Source organism: Coturnix japonica, chromosome 7 (genome assembly GCF_054131305.1).
Source record: "Coturnix japonica strain WE chromosome 7, WE-NBRP24, whole genome shotgun sequence".
NCBI lineage: Eukaryota > Metazoa > Chordata > Aves > Galliformes > Phasianidae > Coturnix > Coturnix japonica.
Window position 1 is genome coordinate 1,643,604 of NC_140669.1, and position 22,980 is coordinate 1,666,583.

At 37.6% G+C, this 22,980-nt stretch overlaps 1 long non-coding RNA gene across 2 annotated transcripts in view; it reads right to left on the bottom strand.

Annotated features, from left to right (window-relative positions):
* LOC107317065 (uncharacterized) overlaps positions 1–22,980 on the bottom strand; it is a 240,432-nt gene that overhangs the window by 214,945 nt on the left and 2,507 nt on the right. For both annotated transcript variants that reach the window (XR_014948167.1, XR_014948166.1), the window contains exons 3-5: positions 19,985–20,076; positions 14,865–14,956; positions 12,250–12,392 (exon numbers count right to left, since the gene is read on the bottom strand). This is a non-coding gene — a long non-coding RNA (uncharacterized LOC107317065). The remainder of the gene's footprint in view (positions 1–12,249; positions 12,393–14,864; positions 14,957–19,984; positions 20,077–22,980) is intronic.

The window sequence follows — 22,980 nt, forward strand, 5'->3', positions numbered from 1 at the left end:
CTTTTTTTTTTTCTCTCCTTGTGGCACAAGAAAGAAGAATGCTTTCTATTTCATCATTAAGGTAATACAAATCTGAACACTTTCCTGTGCTGATACCAGTGCTCATGGCTGTGCTGTGCCATGCACATCCAGTGACAACCCATTGTCTTTAGCATTCACTCTGATGATCACACTGCTAACTTGGCATCAGCACAGCTGTGTTTGAATCACACCTAAACCATACGTCATTACTTCCCGGGTGTCACTTTTGTTTCCTCCTATCGAGGATAATACTAAGAGGTCTACTCATCATTGCTGACTCCCCAACTCTGCGTGTCATTGCCATTTATAACGAGTTGCCTCCCCTCACAGCCCACTTTGCTCAATGGTGTCACACCCCATTGTGCGCCCAAATCTCAATCACCTTCCATGCGGTAATGAGCTGTGATCCCATCAGCACTGCCTTGGAACATCACTGACACCATCGTGCCCACGGAAGGGAGGTACCAATGGTAAAGATAAACATATTGGTAGTCAGATAGCAGCAGATGTATAGAAAACATAAGCGATGGATTAAGGAGGTAACCAAATGTATTAGGTTATTAAAGTTTGCTAGAGTGTAGCAATGTGGCTTTTCTACTGCGTAAGAAAGAACATCTCCACATTTCTTTCCCCTGCCCTAAACACTCAGGGACGTGGCAGCCAATGAGTTGATCACTTCCTTGCTAAATACTGCGTGTCTTAAAAGGAAAAAGGATCAGCTTTCACTTCTCCTTCACCAGATCCTCTAGACATTTTGCACCTAAACAAAGCATAGATCCCCGAAATGGTGTGTAATTTTAGAAGTTTTTCATCTTTACATTTAGGTCTATTGAGGTGGGGTTTTTAATTTGTTTGTTTTACTTTAAGACATGTGTAGGAACAGATGATGAGTTAGATCTGAAGGCAGAGCATTTTCAGTCTTTTTGCAGTCCCGATGCTGCTATATGCAGTATGTAAGAGGAAAGCAATTGGAGTTATTTCTTCCTCCAGCAGATACGATAACATTTACTCTCCTGAGGAAGACGTACCTTGGGCTCCGTTTAACAAAGAGGAAGGTAAATAAATAAGTAAGTAAATAAATAAATAAATAAATAAGCAGCTTACGTGTTTCAAAAAGTTGGAATTTTGGCAATCTATGAAATTTGTTTAGAAAAACCTTTTCGTTGCCAGGTGACGAGGCAAAACATATCACATATGCTTAACAACCAGCTTGTACATATTTTGTCTTTCCAAGGTTTCTAGGGCTGGTCAGGCACAATGATGCATTACAGCTGAAGGAGCTTCCAGCAGGGACAAATGTTTGTCTCTTTCCAAAAGAATTTTCCTAATCCTTAAGATAAACAACTCAATATTTCTCATTGTTTAATGATTGGGTAAGGATTAATTCTGTTCGAAATTAATCGTATTACAAGTCATAACATATATCGATGTGCTTGCTGGGAATGGATACTACTGGCTTTCTGGCACACCATGTCTGTTAGCATTTCATGGTATAGCGCAATCTAAGACATACAAATTTCTTATCATAGCTGGACATCTTATCACTGCTCTAGTGTCACTGGAAAAACAGGCAATGTAAAACCTATGCATGACTAATGATAAATTATAATTGTGTTAAAATTTGCAATCTCATACTTACAAATGCTACAGTTACCATAGTCTGAGCATCTTAGGATCTCTGATGTTTGCATGTTAGCAACATTGAATTTCACTGCTGAGCTTTTTCATTTCAGAAGAACTGAGTAATTAGGGTGTAGAGGAAGTCAGAGACAAAGGAAAATGCACCACAAGCCACCCCATACCCGGATTCCCCTGAAATCAGCCATCATCACCAGAGGTCCATCCTTCCCTCTCAAAACTCAGCCCATGCTTGAGAACATTTACACGTATCCCATGGCCTGTAGCTGGAGTTAATGGACTTCACACATGTGAAATTAATTGTGGGTATTATTCTGAAACAATTACCTTTTCTTGGAATCACAGTCAACAACTATGCTAATAAATCATGGTGCTGCTCACATTTTAATGATTGTTAGTAATCAAATGCATCTGTATACTCAGCCTGTTTGCTCACTTAGAAGTCAAAATATTACAAGGCAGAGCAGTGAGGTGTCCAAGCTCCCATGTGCCAAACACACACCATGGACACACAGGGCCGGTCTGCTGCCTTGTAGCTGGAGTTGTAATCTGTTTGTGCCATAATGCAACCTTTGAACCCACATTCTCTCTGAAAGAAACTCTTCTTAGAAAGAAATTCTAAGAATTCTCAATTCTTGTTTTTTTCTCTCTTACTTCTTTCTCCTTTCTAGTTTATGATGTCCCTCAAAACAACATTCAGCATGACAACTGAGACTAAAATATCTCATCCCTCTTTATCCTAAGTACTGTAGAACACACAGCATCAGATTTCAAACCATAGGCATGGTTTTATCGTGGATGTACATCAAGAAAACACATAATGAAGTTAGCATAACACCAGTTATGTGCTAAAGGCTTCGTATTCTTTGAGAATCTTTCATAGAATCACAGTGGATCTTCCAGGATGATGACTCTCCTTCCTCCCTGGGCAGTCTGCAGGTCCGCAGACAGGTTGGGTTTGGTATCACAAAGTTTTCTTCTCTCCACACCAATATCTATTCATGCTTCTATCCTCCCTAGCGGCAGCTCCAATGCAGATGTCAGCAGGGAATTAGATGTGATGTGGATGAGCACACTCATCTCTCCTCCAGCCTGCTGTGCCTGCTCCTACCAGCAAAGGCATACACAAAAAACTCAACCCTAAAAAACTTCTCTCAATTGGAGAATATAACTTCTTGAATTAGATCTCTGGTAGGAATGCTTGTGCTTTCAGATTCCAGTTTGCTCTCCCTGCCGGTAAGCCATGCATGCCAGCGAGCCAATTTCCTAGAATTCTCATCTAAAGGCAACAACAAAGGGTTATAATGATAGTCAAATCAAATTTATTTAAAAGGGGGGAAAAAATGGCCATACAAAAGGGCTTTCTGCATTACTGTCCAGATGCAGCATGCCTCTACCTGCAGCCATTAGTATTCACTGGCCCCTATCGCCTTAAAAAATTCATTTCTCTTGACCTCCTTTGTTTGTTTTTGTGTTTGTTTTTTTTTATTGTAGATTATACCTAGTTGCAATACAAGGCATCCATTTATACAGGGTAAGCTTACGCTGTGAGATGTGATCCCAGATGAGGTACAGCCTCAAACAGAAAATGAAAAATATTCCATGCATTTTAAGCATGAATCAAAGATCGTAAGTTACACAAATGTGTAATGCATTTCTCCTATTCTCTGGTAGAAAAGAGAAACAAACCTGGCAGCTATGGCAATTGTATAATGGTAATTATTAAGAGAAATAATTATATGAAAACCTTTAAGAACTAGAAACAGGATGGAATAGATCAAGACGAGAAGAATTTAAAGTGAGAGCTAACACTTCAGCAAACCTTGCTGTATGACAGAAAGCAGCAAAAACCAGACATATATATCTGCTGAAATCATTCCAGCCTCTGAAGTCTCAAAAATTAGCCTAAACACAACCATCCTCACTCTGTGGTGGGGTCCTGGTGCATTCCAAAGGATTTCAAAGCGGGCAGTGGAAAGCCTTGGTCCCCAGTCTCTTTGCACAGTAACTGCACAGGTTGGCTTACTGGGCAGACTACTCCAAGGCATTTGGCTCTCTTCAGCATCAAAATACAAGAGCTATATACAGGAAAGGAGAAGACCTTTGCCCAATCTAATTATAAACAAACTGTAATAATGCAGTTTTGTAATGTAATCATTTATGTTCAGGCGTTACCAGTCCACTATCAGCTTTAAGTGGGCTTAGAAAATTACATTACTGCGTCAGAGGTTAGAAATGAGGTAAGATGTTGCAGTGGAGCCAGGTAGCTCTGCAGAACTCAGTTTTGGTCTGACTTGTCACCAGTGTTGGTAAGATCATCTCTGTCTGTCCACAGAACTCGTACTTCTCATCCAAGAGGTTTTCATTTCCAGTTCTGGTCACGGCAACAGCCCTCGTCCTGTCACCCTGGCATTCTGATGCAATGGGTAAAATGTGCAGTTATTGCAATTATCATCCTTAAAGTCAAGGAAGACTCACCATATCTGAAGTCTTTTAGAAAAAAAAAGGGAATAAAATTCCCATTTGGGAATGGGCCTCCCATTCATTGAGGCCCTATTATTGGATAACAATCTGCATCTGTATTATGTTTGTACCAAAGTCAGGAAAAATGCCAACTTGACCAATATGAAATGAAGTCACTGGTTTTTGAGCAACTCATTCTATACCTAGATCAGTATTTTGAATAACTTGCATCAGCATCCTTTATGGTGAGCATACTACTGAAAAGCTTATTTCTAATTAACATTTTGATTTGCACCTTACAATCATCAAATACAAAACTTGCCATGTGTTTCTCTTTCCTTACCAGGTACACAGAATGGAAACTGGGGCTCCAGGGCTCAGGACTAAAGATTAATTCATCAGCCTCGATTCAACAAATACTCTTATCTTGTCAAATGTTGCTACTTGTCTTTGTCCTCCTCTTTGTGAACAATTTCACTGCATGATCTGAATGTCAGATCTGCTACCATGCTCACAGTTGTGAATACTGTATAAAACTTACTCCTTGGAAGTCTGATAGCAGGTGAAAATGTATTAAGGAAGCTGGAAAGGCTTCAGGATGCACATAAAAAAAACAACAACACCCAAGTAAAGAAAAATAGTGTCATGCTGGTAAGCAAAGTAAGTGCAACTTAACTTACAAAACCAACTTCTCTCCACAAGACAGGCTGATGTTATCATCCCTAATTTAGGGATGGAGTCCTGAAACAGAATATAACTGATGTGCTCAAAGCTGCATGAGAACACCATGGCCTCGAGGTGAGTATCCATGAAGGATACCCACAGCATCAGCTCAACAAATATAAATCCCAAATACAATTCCCAAATATATCTCTATGATTTCCCAGTTTTCCTTATTACCAGTTGCAACATGGTAACTCTAAGACCATGAAGAACACAATAATCTTATTGTAGTACAAGAAAAAAAACAATTAAAAAAAAAAAAAAAAGAAGTAAAAATCTTGAGAAAGAAAAGCAAAAAAACCACCTAAAATTAAAAGGTATATGGTTGATATGAAGGCACTCACACTATAATGTATTATCAGAGATGGATGGAAAATAAACTGCTGTACCCCAATAATTAGGTAATTCTGGACCCTCCACAGCCATCAGATGTCAGAAAGGGAATGAGAGCAGTGGAGAACCTTGGTAGCAGACATGCGAATGGGATAAACATGGGTTTGAAACTACTGGATGCTACATCAGCTTCAGGGGAGAAGAAACAGCAGCAACATCCACAAACCTCAGGGGAAAGAAACCTGGTATTTCCCCCCTTTGGCTTTCTGCTGAGTAATGTGGCGAGCTGGAACTGACGCTGCACATCTGAGGAAGTTAAAAAGAGGGAACCAAACTGAGTTCAATAAAAGACCGAACACTGTAATAGCAGTTTGGGTGTTATTAATTTGTATTTTGTACGACATACTGTGGACACATATTTTGCTTTTTGTGTGCAATTTTTATTGACAACTACATTATAAAAGCTGCCACGATTCAGCTTGACATGCAGCTTTTGCACAGTGGGAAGATGTGGCAAATGGTTTGCTTTTTTGCCTTGCAGGAAATTACTGAGGTTTTCAGGACCAGATGAGAAAGCGAATATTTTCACTTCACTTCTACTGAAAAAGGTGAGTGATATTTTTGGGAAGAGGAAGAGCTCATTCCAAGAAGTCAAGTCATTACTTTCTGCATCCTGAGTCCATTTTTGCAGCCAAGAACACTCACACCATATGTTACAAGGTCGACAACTAAGCTGCTAGCAATGTTACTATTCTTATCTCCTTTGTTAGGGTTAAAACCTTCTGCAAAGCGTGATCTACTTTGAAGGCACAGTATGAAAGTTTAACAGCACTGGTAATTAGTTCCGACAGTGGTGTTTTCTGTGAAGCCAGAGTTAGCGTCCATAAATTCTATTTCACTTGGGTCAACCATCCATCAGGTGATAACTACCACTCCCTGCTACCCACCTGGGCTGGCTGCAAGGTGAAGCTGCAATTACCACTGAACACATCCTTACAATGTGACACAACAGACACGTTTGTTTGGATGTCTGGCAGCAGGCTTTGTCTTACCATCAAGGCATGGACTTAGCATGAGTGCTGTTAAGCATATTTTATCATCATATAAATGTGTATCAAGCTAGGTTGCTGGGATAAACTTTGTAAAAAGGCATGACACCAGCACAGCAGTGAGCGGAATTTACAACTCATGCTTCCCAGCACCTTTACAGCACAAAAACTGTTTATTAGCACAAGTTTTTTCTTTGTATGTTGTGTTTACTTGTTCCCAGCAGGGTCTGCTGATGTTAATGGACTCACAGCAGTACATTCTACTTCTGTTATTACAGGTCTAATTCAGTCATTAACATTTCATTAATGGACTGGCCTCCTAGCTGTTTGCATGGCTGTCTAGATATTGATGAGCTTTCTAGTACAGAAAACTTGTATTTAAGGCAGACTCCTAAAGGTTTATTAAATTGGTAGTGAATCTTCATACCACTCTGTCTTTTATTTTAGAATATAAAAGTCAAATCTTTGAACAAATTTACATTGCAAAAGTTGTCAGCACCTGAATAAAAAATAAACTGCATGCAAAAATGCTCAGGAGAGGGAAAAAAAAGTACAGACTCCGCATGCTCCATTACCTGGATGCACGAGTCTCCAGCTCTTGCCTTAAAACACTGCTGAGTGTGATGTGCTCTACCTTGGAAGGAGTTGCCCTTCAATGGGATACAAATTGATTCCTTTTTCCACATCACATTCTGCAGCTCCACAAGTTCATGTTTACAGAGTTTTTGAGTTGGAGATTTTAATCCTGCCCACAAACTGCTCTGTTGGGAACAGCCTTACTGGTGCCACTGGAACTGGCCAAACTGAGAGGCTGCTCAGAATAGCAGGGCAGCAGTTTGGAGATCTCAGACATTATACTCAAAGAGGAAGACAACATAATTTTTAGAGTTCAGTAATTTTCTAGCATTATCAACAATGCAGTGGAATCGAGTTATAAAACAATCTAGGTAATATCTGTACCCCTGAGGAAGGTAAGAGTCCATATGGAATTGCTCAATGGAGTTATGAGGTGCTTCCTTCTACCACATCTCAGCTTTTTCTCCATTAAAAGGAACGTGCATTTTGAGGCACCAGAGAAGTGGAATATACTGCATCGTATCATATGAGTGTCTAATGCAAGTACTTTGTGAAAATTACTAATTTGATATCATAATTATGCTTGCAATATAAAATTATTAAGCACTGTCTTATTGCACAGTAAATGGAACTTATATTGATGTAATAAAAGGTATTTCAATTCTATTACAGTAACTTTAACATATTCTTTAATGGTATCTACAGTTAACAAAAATACACTAGAGCCAGGAAAAGCCCAGTTGATGAGCGCTGTAGACTACAATATTACGTCATAAAACATAAAATTTGTGAACTTTCTTATGCACTACTTTACATTTATGAACACCTGCAACTTTTTTGTTGTTGTTTTCGATAGAGAACGAGATGTTAAAAAGTAGAAGTAGGATTAGAGGCCAGCCAATAAAGTCCCTGGAGAAAGTTCTCTTAATAAATACGGCATTATACATGCCTTTGACTTCTGCTTTATAAATGGGGCTGTAAATATTATTGATCCTAAATTCATATTTTTTTAAAGAATCTTACTAGTTCAGTCAGTCAAGACCGCACCAGGATGACAAGAAAATAGATCTGTTATTACAAAATCTGAAGCTTATTATCTTGATAAATGTACCCAGGTTTGAAAAATCAGGGTGGGGGTGGGAGGGATATCAAGAGAAAGGAGGGACACGGTGTTTTCATATAAAAACATTCGAGTGTTTTCTTCCCTGTAGAACTGTCACAGCCCAGTATGTATAAAGTACTTATTTACCAGTGGAGAGGAAAAAAAGAAAATATGGAGAAAGGACACCAATATTCATCTAGGTTCCTTTTGTCTGTCAGGGTAAATAAAACGAGGAAACTAAACACAACAACAGGGAGAAAAAGAAAGCAGTCAGCTAAAATGTCATGACTTGCTTCTCCGCAGGTGTCAACTTGACTTCACTGAAATGGCATCCAACTTTGATTTTCTCATCAGGAAAAAATGTTTATTCCCTTTGCCAGACCTAGCAGATAAGAAACTATTGTGTGTAGTACTGCATATTTTGATACTGGGGATATCTGCACGCAGCTCTTCTTAAGACACATGCTAAAAATATTTGGTGTGCTTTGTGTTGAATTGTTGTCATGAATTATTAAAATGAGCTGTTATGTTTTCATTAAACTGGCGATCTTAATAATTTAAATGTTGGTCTTTAAAACACTTACTGTATATTGATGATCTTCAGAGGAAGAAAGAGAGCCTCCCCATTATTTCACATCTTGAATTTATTTATTTACCTGTCATGTGCCATTATGCATTACTGTACTCCTGTATTATTTTATCAAGACACACACTACATTGCTCTACATTTGATGTGTCACTGAAAATTCAGCAGGCTTTTACTCCTACAGTCAGTATTTCCAGTTACAGGAAACTCAAAGTTTCAAAGGGCTCAAGAATACCTCATGGTTTAAGGTTCTATTTACTTTAAGATATAAGGTAATAACCTTTAGGATTGTTAGGTAAGTTCATGGCAGTTTATAGTGAACCAGTGGTCCATTCTGATGGCAACCTTCTGGCACCTGAACAACACCTCATACTCAATGAAAACCAAAGAAAGATGTGAAAGTGTTCACAAGTTGCAGCCTGACTTTAACACTCAAAATTTGCTGTGGTGACAATGGCTGAAAATGAAGTTTTGGAAAGCTTATCAAATCGTGGAGCTTTGGTAATCACCTAGACTTCAGTTACACTGTGTTAGGTTTTATACAGGACCATATTACTGCCTTCAGGCACACACCTCCACAACATATGTTTGCGATTGTCAGCATCACTGGAAGCAACTGTTTTACCATAGATCTGTGTTCAACATCTGTTTTCTCCCACGATCACCTGAAGACCTGAAAGTGGCTACAGGATTTTTAAATACATCCATGAATGAATGAATATTCAACTGAACTGCAATTTAAGCTTTTTCCTTTTGTAAGAAGACAAGTCTGATTTGTCCAACTGTTGTCTTTTTTCTTCATTCTCTGAAGAACTGAACAGCTCAGACTCCTGTTTAAAGAACTTAGCAGGCTTTAATCTTTCAAAACAATTTTGTGCAACTTTCTATGAGGAAATTATATGGATTTCATGAGTTGGGTTCACAAATCCTATAAGTTTATACCTATCTGCACAGATTACACCATATTCCTAAATGCATCCGCCCCACATTTTCATGTTAACTCTTTGCATTACTTGTGGAAAGTTGCTTAGGCTCTTTGCATTTCTGCTTAATTGTGAAACGGTGAAACGTGAATGAGAAACATTTAAAGTTAGTTTAAAAAATTCAAGTTCTTGTAATAACAACAATAAAAATAGCTTTAAATTTCAAAGCTAACACAAAGACTTCAGTAATTATTCAGTCAAGCTGAAAATCATGCACATCAAGTAACACCAAAGCTTTAAGGTAATATCCACCATCTCCTATCTTAGCTACAATAATGACAATGGTCACCACAGGGCTTTAATGACCATTCTAGATGTATTTTGGTATGAAAAACAAAAGCTCACATAACATCATCTTCATTCAAAACAGTTTCAGTAGAACCTCAGACAGTATTGGTATAGACTATCCCCTCTTATGGTTTTACCTCTAGATGAAACTCAAACTTACTTGCATGAGAACTAATCTTAATCTAAAACTAATCATTTCTGAAACAATGATCATCAGCACTTAGCTTACAACTTACAACTCAGACTTAAGGCAGCCAAATGTAATTGAAAAAATACCCTATTTTACCATTCAAAGTTCAAAGTACATTTCAAAGTACATTTCAACTTCATGAGCGTTTTTCTTATGCTGAATTAAAACTTTCATAAACAAATTTAGTAATATGCTTTTTAAGGAATAAATTTTCTGACAAGCAAGACAGCTTGTGAATTCCAGAATAAGAGAAATACCAAACTGCTTAAATAGAAAAGTATAATATATTGGGTATAATGAGAAAACAATAAATTAATAATCTCATTTGCAACTGTAGATTGGACAATTCCCTTAATCTCTGTGGACCTCACTTGATTACACCACAGAACAACAAAACAAAAATACCTCCCTACAATGGAGAACAAACTTGCAAGACTCACATCTTTCCTACAGATGAGTTAGAGATGACAAACTTCCCAACTCTGAGGAATCCATGTTTATGAGACACGATGATGAGCTACTTAAGCAACAGCAACACTCATTTTACGCAACACAACCATAGCAAGATTTCAAAATATTAACTTCAAACATCACATAAAACATAAATAATCTCCATTGTTACAAAGTTTAAAAATGCATCATATTTCTTTCCTACATACGTCCTGGAAGCCTCATAAAACATACTGTGTTTCATTATAAGATTATGGACTTGCACATATATATCACAAACTGTTAACTACTGCAAAATGTAAGAAAATAGATTTTGACATGGGAGAATTATTTTTCTACTCTCCTGTGCTTTTGGATCAAAAGGCAATGATACTTGGCTGGGTAATCTGGCCCGATTCCAGTGCTGCATACCATGGTGAGAGATGCCAAGAGCACTGATGCCACATGAAACAGAAGTTATCTTCCAAAAATTCATAGTGATCACGGGGCAATTTGTATTTTAACTGATGTAAAGCACAATCTCATTTAATTTCCTTGTCTGGTCAAAAGCAATTTTCATTTGGGCAACTGAATTCCGTTCTTATTAATAAGATGTATGAGATGCTGTGATCGCTTCACTATGTAGCATTTGACATCTCTCCCATACCACATCTACTGAAACGCGTGGTTTTCAACTCATACTGCACTATGAGGGTCACTGGGTAGTGGTGAACAACCATGAAATGTGGTTTTTCTCCTGCAGACAAACTATTAAGTGCTGAAATATAAATGTGTATGAAAAAGATGATCCTTTTTGGCCAGTTTGCTTATCATTAATTAAAACCATCTATGTAAGGAAATCCCGTAATCTCTCTGTCCTTCATTATAAAGTAGCTGTGCACTGCTTCCCTTTTAGTTAATTCACAATACAGACTGCTATTGTTTGGTTTATCATCTCCCTAAAAGGACAGATGATTTCAGATGCACTGGATATATAAAACGGTGGAAAAGAAGTAAGGAAAGCAAATTTGTACAGAATATCATTACATTTTATGTTTGTGAGTCTATTTCTATGTATGAGATGGAGAAAACTCAATTTATCATTCTTGTTCTAAGATAAAATTCCTTCCTATTTCAGTGAATACCCAGCATCACAGCTTCTGTTGGTAGTTGAGGATCCCTACCGATCCTCAAAGTTTAGAGGATTCCTGATTAGAAAGTTGCCAGACTTTCTAATTTAGGTATCAGTAACTGGTTTGTAAATATAAGTGAAATTTCTTCTTTATGCTTTTAGTTGAAAGTTTTTGTTCTTATTTACTCAACTAGCAATATAATTTTGAAGTCCATACACACATTTCTTGGTAATTATTAGAAGTCAGACAATTACACTCTACAATGAATTTCCAATACTTTATGAGTTCTACAGTCTTACTCTACAACAGAAATGTTCACTGAAAACGAGTAGGATGCTGAAATTGCTATTGGTTATTGTATGGGCATGGATTCCACTCACTGAAGTTATTACTGGCTTATGTTTAAAATAAACAGTTGGTGTACTTCTAAGGAAAGTGGCAGAGGAATCAGGGAAGTGAAAAGTACTGTTTCTAAGTTTCTAAGTGGGAACTATTTTCATTAAATCACAGAACTCATAACATTCAAAATCCAACCAAAACCCTTTAAAAATGACGTAAATAAGCTGTATCCCACTTTCTCTATCCATACAACTGCCCATAAGCCTGCTAATCCAAGTGTTGGTAAATAAAAACCTTCACAATCTTTTCCTAATATGGAAACATTTAAATAACTCCTGGAACATAAAGAATATCTTATAAAATAAACATTTGAATTCTATATATAATATAGTGTACCTTTATGATAATGAGCTTCATAAGCTCAGCTCCAGGCCTGGCCACTGGCAGGTTTCAACTGATGACTAGATAGGGTACAGCTATTACATCAGATGGAGCTGAGCTACTTGGTGTCTGTCTCCTTGCTCAATACCAGGTGATTCCTGCATGATAGAACAGCATTAGTTTAAACAAAATTAAATCATAAAGAACTTGCTTTGCAACTGGTACATACACATGTATGTGTAGTAGATAGATAACACCTATGAAACTGGTTTCTATAACTCTGCGTATGAAATAAGTGGGTACTTTCATTATGCTGCAGGTGCTATATAAGAAAAAAAATCAGAGGAAAATTAAAGAGAGGTATTATCATTTAATGGATAGTTGTATACAACTTTCTTTAGACTATAAAATAAAAGAGAGCAGCTAAAATGGAAGGGAATTACTGGTTGTTTTAATCTACCTTGAAGCTATTATAGCACTGTTTTCCCTAAGAAACTGTGGAAACCTCAACCACTTGGTGGGGCGGTAAAATGAGGTTCAAGAAGGTATTGGAAATATAAGATATGATCCCTAATCCCTGCACACAGGGATTTAAGTGAGGAGCAAAATCCAGCTCTTCCAGACCTTAAGGCCTCCAGAAAGACACTCAAGGAGACCAGAGAGGTGGAAAGGGAACTTTGTCAGCATTTTAGAATATTTCTCAGCCTTAGGGCTGCAAACTTCCAATGGGTTTTCCTTCCTAGCATGTTACACTTGTAAAACTATTCTTATTTCCCTCCTTCATCTACTCTGTCTTCAAGGTTCAAGGCAAATGCACAAGATACTCCATGGAAAGAAAAAATCTTCAATAGACCATAAATAATGAGAAATGTTAGTGTAAGGGGAGGGCAGGGGGGAGTGAAGTTTGACCATTAGTAGTGAAAGAGAAGACTGTAACATGCAGGTTTAAATATAAGACAATTCTGTCTCCATAAGATTACAAGAAGAGGTAAATTTCACATCTCCTGTCTGAAAAAAAGAGTGTTACAGGAGTGTATTCTGATCTTTTCACAGTTAAATTTTGCTACAAATTAAACATAAGATTTATTGAGATGCTTCGTGTTTAATAAAATACTCATAACAGCTTGTGATATTTCACAGGATAAACACACAGTTAACAGTCCTCATGGCCTTATTTGTATAGCAGATCTAAGAATAACAAATCATTCGTTTGATAAAAGAATGACAACAAGTTATTCCAAGTCATAAAAGATTGCAAGATAAAAGTCAAAGTGACAAAATTAGGATTTGAGGTAATCATGCAGACAACATTTAAGTCCAAAATGAGGTTTCAGCAATCCAAGCACTATTTAAACTCCAAAATCACCTGAAATGAGGAGATGGGAATTTCCACATTTTCCAGCCATATCCACAACTGTTCTTTTATTTCCTGCACAGCCCACAACATCTCAATCCTCTCATGTAATTCAAATCTAATAAAAGATTAATATCAGCTTTGGATACAGTAATATATAAGCATCTGAAGACAAACACATGCAATTCTTTATCCTGGCTATGTCTCTCAGAAGTTCAGTATCCCTCAAAAAGTACTTTCTTTCAAAACTTAAGGTTCTCTGAGTACATTTGACTACAAAAAAATTGCTTTCATTTTTGGAAATGCTGAGAAGGCAGACACTCTTAGTGAGGTCAATGAGACTTACTGATTACACAGTGTTACGGAAAATTAGGCTACTTATTTGGGAACTAAATATGGATTTTAAGAGCATTCAGTGAAGTCACACTTCTGAGTATTTTGGAGCTGGCCTCAATTTTTATGAAGAAAAGTTTGAGACACTGAACAACAGCTTTTCGGAAGAACAAAATATTTATTATGTTCTTCATAGCAATTAAAGGCAATTCACATGATTGGAATAAAGGATGACTTTGAAGAGGGATGGTTACTGGCTACACTTCCACTTTTCCTTTAACAAAACAACATTTTTCAGTCTGCTTAACATACTTAGGGTGGCTCCAGCTCTTGTCAGCTTTGAACCCATGGTACCTGAAGAACAAGCAGAAGGACCCCAGGGCAGAATTTACACCACCACTGCTGGCATCTCATGTGTAAGACAGAAGAGCAATGGGGATGAGGCAGCTTAAAGTCAAGGGAAAAAAGAAAGGGGTGCAAATAAACACTTAAGTTTGAAGGTCAAAGTTAAAATCCAAAGAACACTCTCTACAAATGTCATTCTCATGTGCTTTATCAGGGAAAGTTGAGTTCTGATGGTTGCCTAGCAGGAAGCGGAGTTGTTGATACTGTTTAGATGTTTGATGTTCACAAAATTAACAAGAAAAACCGACTAAACAATTAAGAGAAAAAGAAAGAAAAAGAAGGAAAACCTCCCCAAAAACACAGCAAGTCATTTTAAACCAAAACAACTGTTATTGCTATCAGTTTTAGTAATCACTTTCCCAGCTGACAGATGGAAAGCTCTCCATACAGATAATGACTTTTCCAGCTGACAAGAGTCAGAGAACAGGAAGTGTATGTGGGGATAAGTGTTTGGGAATTACAGGACAGCCAAAGTTTGCTGCTACCTGTGTTATCTGAACAAGGTTAGTTTATTTGAAAAAGAAGACAATTTTTTTACCTGAAAAGCAACATTGGTAAATGTCCAAAATTCCTCTAGTGCAGCCATATACTTTCTTCTGGTGCTGAGTAGTTTTGTGTGTTTTTTATTTTCTGTTTGAAAGCAAAAGAAAAAATGACATCAGCCAGTAGTTGCAGATTTCAACAGTGCTTTTGCAGGGCAAGGAGAAATGGTACATGCTGTATTGTTGCTGTCTGCACCTCAGCCAAACCTGTTCCATGACATTCATCAGTGTTGGAAGTGCAGTGCCTCATGGCTATGAAAAAAGAGATCCAACGTCTTATAAAAATACGGCCACAGCATAGAAGTGGCAAAATACACATTACATTATAATTCACTGTTCAATGAAGTATTGAGATGGCTATTAGGTTCTGCTGTCGTATTCGATGGTTACAGAATTTCCTGGTTTTGAACCCTGGGAAACTTTTTGTGGGTGTTGGTGGTGTCTGTTGAAAATGCCCCAATTCTTCACAGATAGAGCTTATTGAAACAGCAAAACTTCCCAGGCAGTATGCCATAGGAGACCTCTCTTGCCCATGATAGACAGCAGTGCACTTAATATTGTGTAGAGTGGGGAGAAGAGGCCACGTGTTAGCCCTCCCTGGAGCTGTCAGGAGCATAAAGCTGAAAATCTGATGGCAGTTTCATGACTCAAGTCTTTTCATGTAGACCAACACTTCAAACACCAACTGCCAAGCTGCCCTAAAATAACAGAATCTCCACGATATATTAAAGTAACTCAACCTGTTGGGCTGATCATCATAAAAGGTTATAAACCAACATCATACTTGAGCGTTTACCAGAAAAGGAAAGTCTGAGGAACTTCAGCTGTAAGTCTGTAAAAGTATCGACATAAGCTAGCGCAGATGACTGTCAAGCTGATGTAAAATGAAATATTTCTCTTCAAAATGACAAAGTGAAATTTCTATTAGGTTTGACCAAACCGGAAACAAAATATTGTTTTGGTTCTTTTATCTTACACTCCTTATCATGCAATAATGATGTATAACAATATATATATATATATATATAAATTTTATAGAAATCAAAGAAATAAAAATATAAAATGCTGTATCAGTAGTATTCATTTCAATGATACCTGCCAATTACAAGAGAATTGTCTGTTTTTCAGTTTAACTCTTGCTGCAGCCTTATTATGTCTTCTTCTATTTCTTTTCCAGCTACATTTTTTCTCAAGTCAAACTTCCCACTGTCATAATAATAGAACAAATATGAGGCTTGAACTCAACTTCTGTTTTTTCTCTTCTGCTTAGAAAACACTGGAGGTACAAACCAGCATACACGAGAACAGTAACACAGTATGAAATATGGAATAAAAATGAGCTAAGTAAAATCACAAGAACTAAAGGCTGTGAAATCTGATCTTTTAGAGAAAGGGTATATGTGATGAACAGAAATAGCACACAGAATACATGCGAGCACGAGTTCATATTGAACACTCCCTTTTTGGTGCAGCTCACACATCTGCACACATAAAACTTTATTTTCTTCTGCCTGTATGGCTTTAGCATACATTCATTACAACAATACATCTTTTTTATTAATCCTACAGCAAGGAGAAAGGAGAGGTGATTGTGGCAAGGTATGCAGGCTCACAGATAAGCTAAGGGAATGTAAAAGAGCAATATCAGACTTTCACAGATTCAGAAATGGAAAGTAAATTCTCTCACCAAGCAGCATTTCTTACTGAAGCGTGGGGTAGGTCTCACAGCACACACTAATGAGAGGAAATGCTGTCCAAAGGTCCACATATTGTTTTATTTACTCTCTGAAAATTAAGCCTCATTGAAAACCTGCTTTGGCCTCACACCCATAGCATCACCCACCAGAAACTATTACTTTCCTTTGAAACGCGCCTAGTAAACTTTAAAAGGCTATCCCTCCAAAATCAGAGCATATACAAATACTTAAGGGGTTAATAAACTCTTACAGTATACCAAAATCACAAGTTTTATACCTCAGCTCTGTACAGTTGGGGCTCCTCAGAGAGGTGTAATTGCATTGTAGTAAAGTTAAGGTTTGATTTAGGTTTCTCCATTGGCAGAATGAAATGCGCCTTACTTCTCAGGTGTGAGACTTGGCCACGCTGCCTTTTGCAATATATTATCCCAACACTGTCAGAAAATGCTCAGCAGCGCCAATTCTTACTAAACTGGGTGTGTTATAAATCCAGCATAAGCAGGGGATTTCTTATGCCAACAATGCTTCTCAACCTTTACCTTATTACCACACTTCTTGGCTGCTACGAGATAAAAATCTTTTAAGCTTTTTACTGCTTGTGTGTGAAATCTCAGATAACGCAGCCAAATGCAGGAAAAGTTCAGGGCTGTTTTATGACTCCGTTTTATCAAAAAAGTTGATCTTCAGAGGCTGAACGCACAAATTCATTGCTGTTGGATGAGGTCAGAGAAACCACACCCATTCCCTCAACAGACCTTCCTTTTCCTTTAGTAGACAACTTTACGTGGGCTATAGAAATATGCCCTGTCAGACGAGAAACACGTGCCCTTGGATTGAAGGTAGTGCCAAGGAAATAGGGAGGTTTTATTCAGCAGACTTGTGTGCCTAAGACACATTATCTGTGAGTTTGGGAGGTGAAGCTCCTCTGTAATGAAATTCAGCTGAGCAGGAACTCACCTAGAAACGCCAGCAGGAATGCAGAGGGTTAATGACAGGACAGGTTTGGCACAGAGGGATACAGGAAACCAAACTGCTACAGAGAAGATTTGCATAGAAAAAAACGTTAATTGTTTTGTAAGGGGGAAAGTGCAGGACATGAGGAGCGAGAAAGAATGGCAAACACATGTCAAGCAGCACACTGTATTTACCTTTCATTAGCATGTCTTCCTAGGAGCTGGCTAAATATTCTAGGAGAGGGATGGGATTTTTCTTATGTTAACTAATCCAGACAAAAGTGAATGGAGATTTGCTTTCTTCAGCATTCATTGATATTAATTGCTTTATTGAACTAGCTGTGGGAACACGGATTTCCCAATGCCAGCATAAAGGATCATTATTTATAAGCCAACTGATCCCACAAATTCTACACTTAGCTCAACATTTCCGCTGGAAACACTGAAGGAATCTTTTAAAAATATCACTGTATTTCATACTTTACACTAAAGCACACCAGCTAAACGATACAGGTTTTCCAGGAAGAAGAACAACTAATTTCTAAGTCTCGCATAACAGACTCCAAATCAGCTCCAAAATGCTGCATATTATTACATTTTTCTTCCGTTCATTTCTCATTCTTTCCCTTTTCCCCTGACTTACAGGTGTCCTTAGTTACAACCATCAGTGAAAACAAAACACATATGCAGACTATAAATCTGTATTTGTGTACTGATTCATAAGAGTAAAATATCTTTAGTTCCTCCTTCCAATTTCCTTTCTCTATTCGATTCATAATTGTACTTGGGTTTAGACTTTCAGGAACTCAATTCTGTCCCAGAAGGTTGGTTAACTACAGAGTCCTGCAAGCACAGGTTCTGGCTTCAAAATATCTATTAACCAGAAGAGACTTCCAAGTGGAACAAAAGTGACTAAATAAAGAGTGCAACCTTTAATCAAAGGGCCAGGTTGTCACTGTGACCCGCTGGAGATGGCTATGGATGGCTCAGTCCATCAGAGCTTGTGCAAAAATACACTGCAGCAGTTGGTGACATCAAATTATATTTCCTAGCACGAAGGAGTTAATAAATTTCAAGGACATACCGGCAATGAATGCTGTTATTTTATTCTAGTATTTCCTAACAATGCTGATGACATTTCTGCTGTTAAGCTCAACTTTGCTGTTCAAAGATCAATTTAGGGGCTCTATGTGCTGTTTTAAATCATAGCCGGACTAAACTTGCTATGTAAATTGCAAAGTGATAAATGCTTGTTTTTCTCATGTTCCTTTCTCTTTATATCACAGTTGGATTCCTTCACTGGACCCCCAAAAGTAATCATTTTTTGGCATATTTTAGATGCCAAATATTTAAGCTACAAAGGAAGAACTAGATTTTAATTTACAGTTGCAATCATTCAATCCACACGGAGAAAAAGCATTTTTAGCTGCCTGATTAGAAAGATGACATTATTGCACAGACTCAGGTTAAAGAAAATCCACAGGGGGAAGAATGGTTTGGCTGGGGCTAGAAAACATCAGGGTACTGAGACTGCACTGAAATATCCTTGGCCAGGTGAGACACAGGTAGGTGTGCCTTATTAATGCAAAAAGTATAATTCAAAAAAAGAAATTAAGATATTTGACATAGATGCAATCTGACATTTGTATAGTAAAAGTGCTATGTGACTGTATTAACCAACTGCTCCAAAGCAAACTGTACATGAAGGAGAAATGTGGTCATGCTTAAATAAAGAATCTGTTGAACTGATAGTTATGTAACCAGTTGGAATTTCCAGAAGACACAGCTGACCTACAAATGGCAGTCAGGACATAATATGTTGTATCATACAGTGACCAGGACTTAAGGGTCAAAACTTTCCCTCGTAGCAAAGGATAAAGAGATTGGAGAGCTTTAACAGAGAGCAGAATCCTGTAACTATAGAGAGAAATATACAGAAACTATCAGCAAGCGTAAAACAGATGGTAGTTATATTGCCAATAAGCCTGAGTTTAGAAAGTGTACCAATCATCCCTAATGATTGCTGGGGAGAGGAGCTATGAAAGAAATGCAACTGTTATGTTGAAAGGGGGTAAGTGCTATAGAAGCTTCTCAAAACTGTAGTATAAAGGGCAACAGTTTGCTCACCCAAAATGGTAAGAAAGGAACGTAAAGTGTTCAATTTCACAGTCTCTCCCTCAACCCTCAACCTACATTAATACAATACGATGGTAATACTTCCTGGAAATCCAAATATATGAAATAAAATTTTAAGTTTAGGACATTAAATGCGTGACAGCTATCAGAAAGGAAAGGAGCCTCCCCCTGTCATTTCCAAGGAAGAACTTTTCAGTTCCTTCCTTTGTTTCCATAGCTCTTCCTTTCTGCAGAGCATTTCAAGCTTTCTGAATCTGTTATACTGAAGATTTAATGAGTTTATGTTGCCAATACATGGCTGAGCTTAGCATCAATTCTGTGTCTACTTACAAACATATATGTGCACATCTAATGTGGAGGATGACCCAGGTATTGCTCAGGTGGAACTGGTCACACTTTCTGCTCAAGTGTTCAAAAGAATCCTGAAAAAAAAGATCTTTACATCACTTATTTGAATGGAGCTGGCGTGGAAAATCATGTTCATATTGTACTCATTTGTGGTCTGCTTCTCAGGAATTTTAACAGATGACAATTCAAAGATAAATTTGCTTTAAAAATAAATGATGAAAAATAACTGGCTTCTCAGCTCTTATTTCATAATCTCGAAAGTATGTTCAGATTTATATAATTAAAGTAGAAAATAGAAATCTAAAAATGAAATCTGGTTTTGCATTAGAGCAGGCAGTATTAATAGGATTCTTCCTTCGCTCCCCATGGTTCCTGCTGCAGATGCACACTCCTCCCCCAGCTTGGACAAGTCACCATGAAAGCACAAGACAGACTGGCTTGGGCTGCATGTCTTCCCAGCTTGATTCAGGGAGACCTTCCCCTTTACATATGTACATTAATTGGACGATATGTATTGAGAAGTCCATGGAATATATACGTGCTCACAACTCAGCAGGTAGTGTTGAACCACAGCCTACAGGTGGGACAGCATGTACCATTTTTTCCATTAGAAGTGACCTCTAGCTGTGGCTCTCAGTGCTCATTCATTTTTTTTAATTCAGATTTTAAAAATTAGAATGATTTTCTTTCCTTCTGACAGCAATCCTGTGGAAGCTGAGAGTGTTATACTATAACTCAAATACTGTACCAACAGCCAAAACTGTTCAAATTCGATCCTCCTGAGTGAGGTGTAGGGCCTTGAGTCTGACTGCAAATCTTAATGTCAGCTGTACCTCTTGAGACAGCAAATTGCCTTGCTGGACATGTCGCAGAACAGCTACTCTCATAAACTTACAAAGGCTCATTTTCTCTAAGCTAAGGGTATCTCAGTCTACTTAAATAGCCCCTTCCTAGCCCAAATTCAAACTTCTTTTAATAATCTGCTTAATGCAGACCATGCTTCAAATTCAAATATGCCTCGTGTTTCTTCTGAAGACCTTCAGCAAAAGCCTACAATTCTGTAAGTTCCTTCTACTTCTTCTATCCCACACCACTAGGCTTCAGGTATCTCCCAACAGAAATAAATCTGGCAGTGGAGCATCAAATACAGCAAGAGAAATGAACAAAACAATCCTGGTTTTAGTTGCAGAAGCAAAAAAAACTGCAACTGTATGACGCTGCAGTTTGTTGTTCACCCGAGTTGTTTCAGTACATAGAAACACACCCCTGAAAGAGAAACCTTAGCTGGCAATAGAAAATCAGTTCAAAAGGGCTCCCATTGAAAGAAGCAATTCCACAGAATCAACTTTTGCTTCTTTCTCTCTCGTAGGTGTCAGCTCACATCCAAAATTATTCATTTGGCTTCCATTCTTTCACCAGCTCAGAGGGGTTTAAAACACCAATCTGATAGCATGATTCCTATGTGTAGGCTGCTCATTTCTGCCTATCCTTACACCTTTTTTCAGTTTTATCTTTGCAGCACTGTACCTCTCTTTCTGTATTACCCACTGCCTCTTTATCTGTCACAGTCCTGAGACATAATCCTGTGTCACACCTACACTTGTGTGTATTTATATCATGTCCAGTCCAAGGCTCTCTTCACCTATTTTTCAATATCTGAGACTTCCATGGTGGCATTAGGAAGCCAGCTCTATTAAGAATGGCTTCAGAGGTGCACATGAACTCATTTATTGACACATTTTATAATGATTGAGAACTCTTAAGATGCATATAGAGCTAATATGATTGGGCGATCTAGATAGCAAATAAATCACCACTCGTACCTTGTCATACTCTGTAACTGTGTCTATATTTTCATCAGATTATTTGTACCAGGGTTTCTGCTTTCATGTTTGTTTTTACATGTATTATGGCAACAGGACTCTGTCCTAAATTATAGTCATGAGATAATCAGCAGCTCCCCATATAAGCAATTATATATATATATATATATATATATATATATATATATAAGCAACTGTTAGGGTGGACTAATTTCTTAAACCATGAATGCTCAGACTGATTACTGAGCATAGATCACACAAATATTTCCTCTATATGCACAACACATGGATCTGACACCAAGCAGAGATGGACTTCCAGTACATTAGGCAATAGACTAAGGACTCAAAACATCTTGTCAAATGGCAGAAATTACAAAAGAACATTTAATCATAGAAGGAAGAGTGCAAACTTTATACTGAGTTAGGAATAACCAGTATGTATCAGGAACAAATACGGAACAGGGAACATCATGCTCTGCATAACATGATCTTGAGCTCTGCTGCAGCAAGCGCAAGTGTCAGAAATGGACCTCCAGATGACATGCATTTAGTAAACCACAGGTCAGGAAATGCACAATGGATTATCTGCTGTGAGAAGCTGAAAGAAGCTATGAATATTTTCCTGAAACTTCAGAGAAAAAAAAAAAAAGGAAAACTGTTTGGCTTTATGGGAAAAAAAAAAACCAACATTGAAAATGAGGAACATTTTCAGCAGTTTCATTAGGATTTACATCTTTTAATGTGAAATATACTTAAAATCTATTTTTAACCAAAGAATCTTATTAAGGAAGGAAGACTGCCTGGTTTGCTACTCGCAGTTGTTTCAAGCAGTGGTGGTTGATGATGCTCTTTATAAACAAAAGCAAATAAATTTAAACAAGCTAAAAGATGTTTAATGTAAAAAACTGTAGCCTGAGAAAAAATATGTTGTTGTGGATTGCATATTTTACATGCAATTTATGCTGCAGTTTCTCTTCATTAACTACATCTCACAGATTTTTCAAAGCAACAGCATGAATATTATTAACATGTGTTAAAAACGTGTTTAAAATAATGTATAAAGCTTTATGTCTCAAGCTGAAGTTTAGGTATAATGCACAAGGGTGCCTGTATTGCATATATTGGTTTGTATGCGTGCTGATAGATAAACCAGAC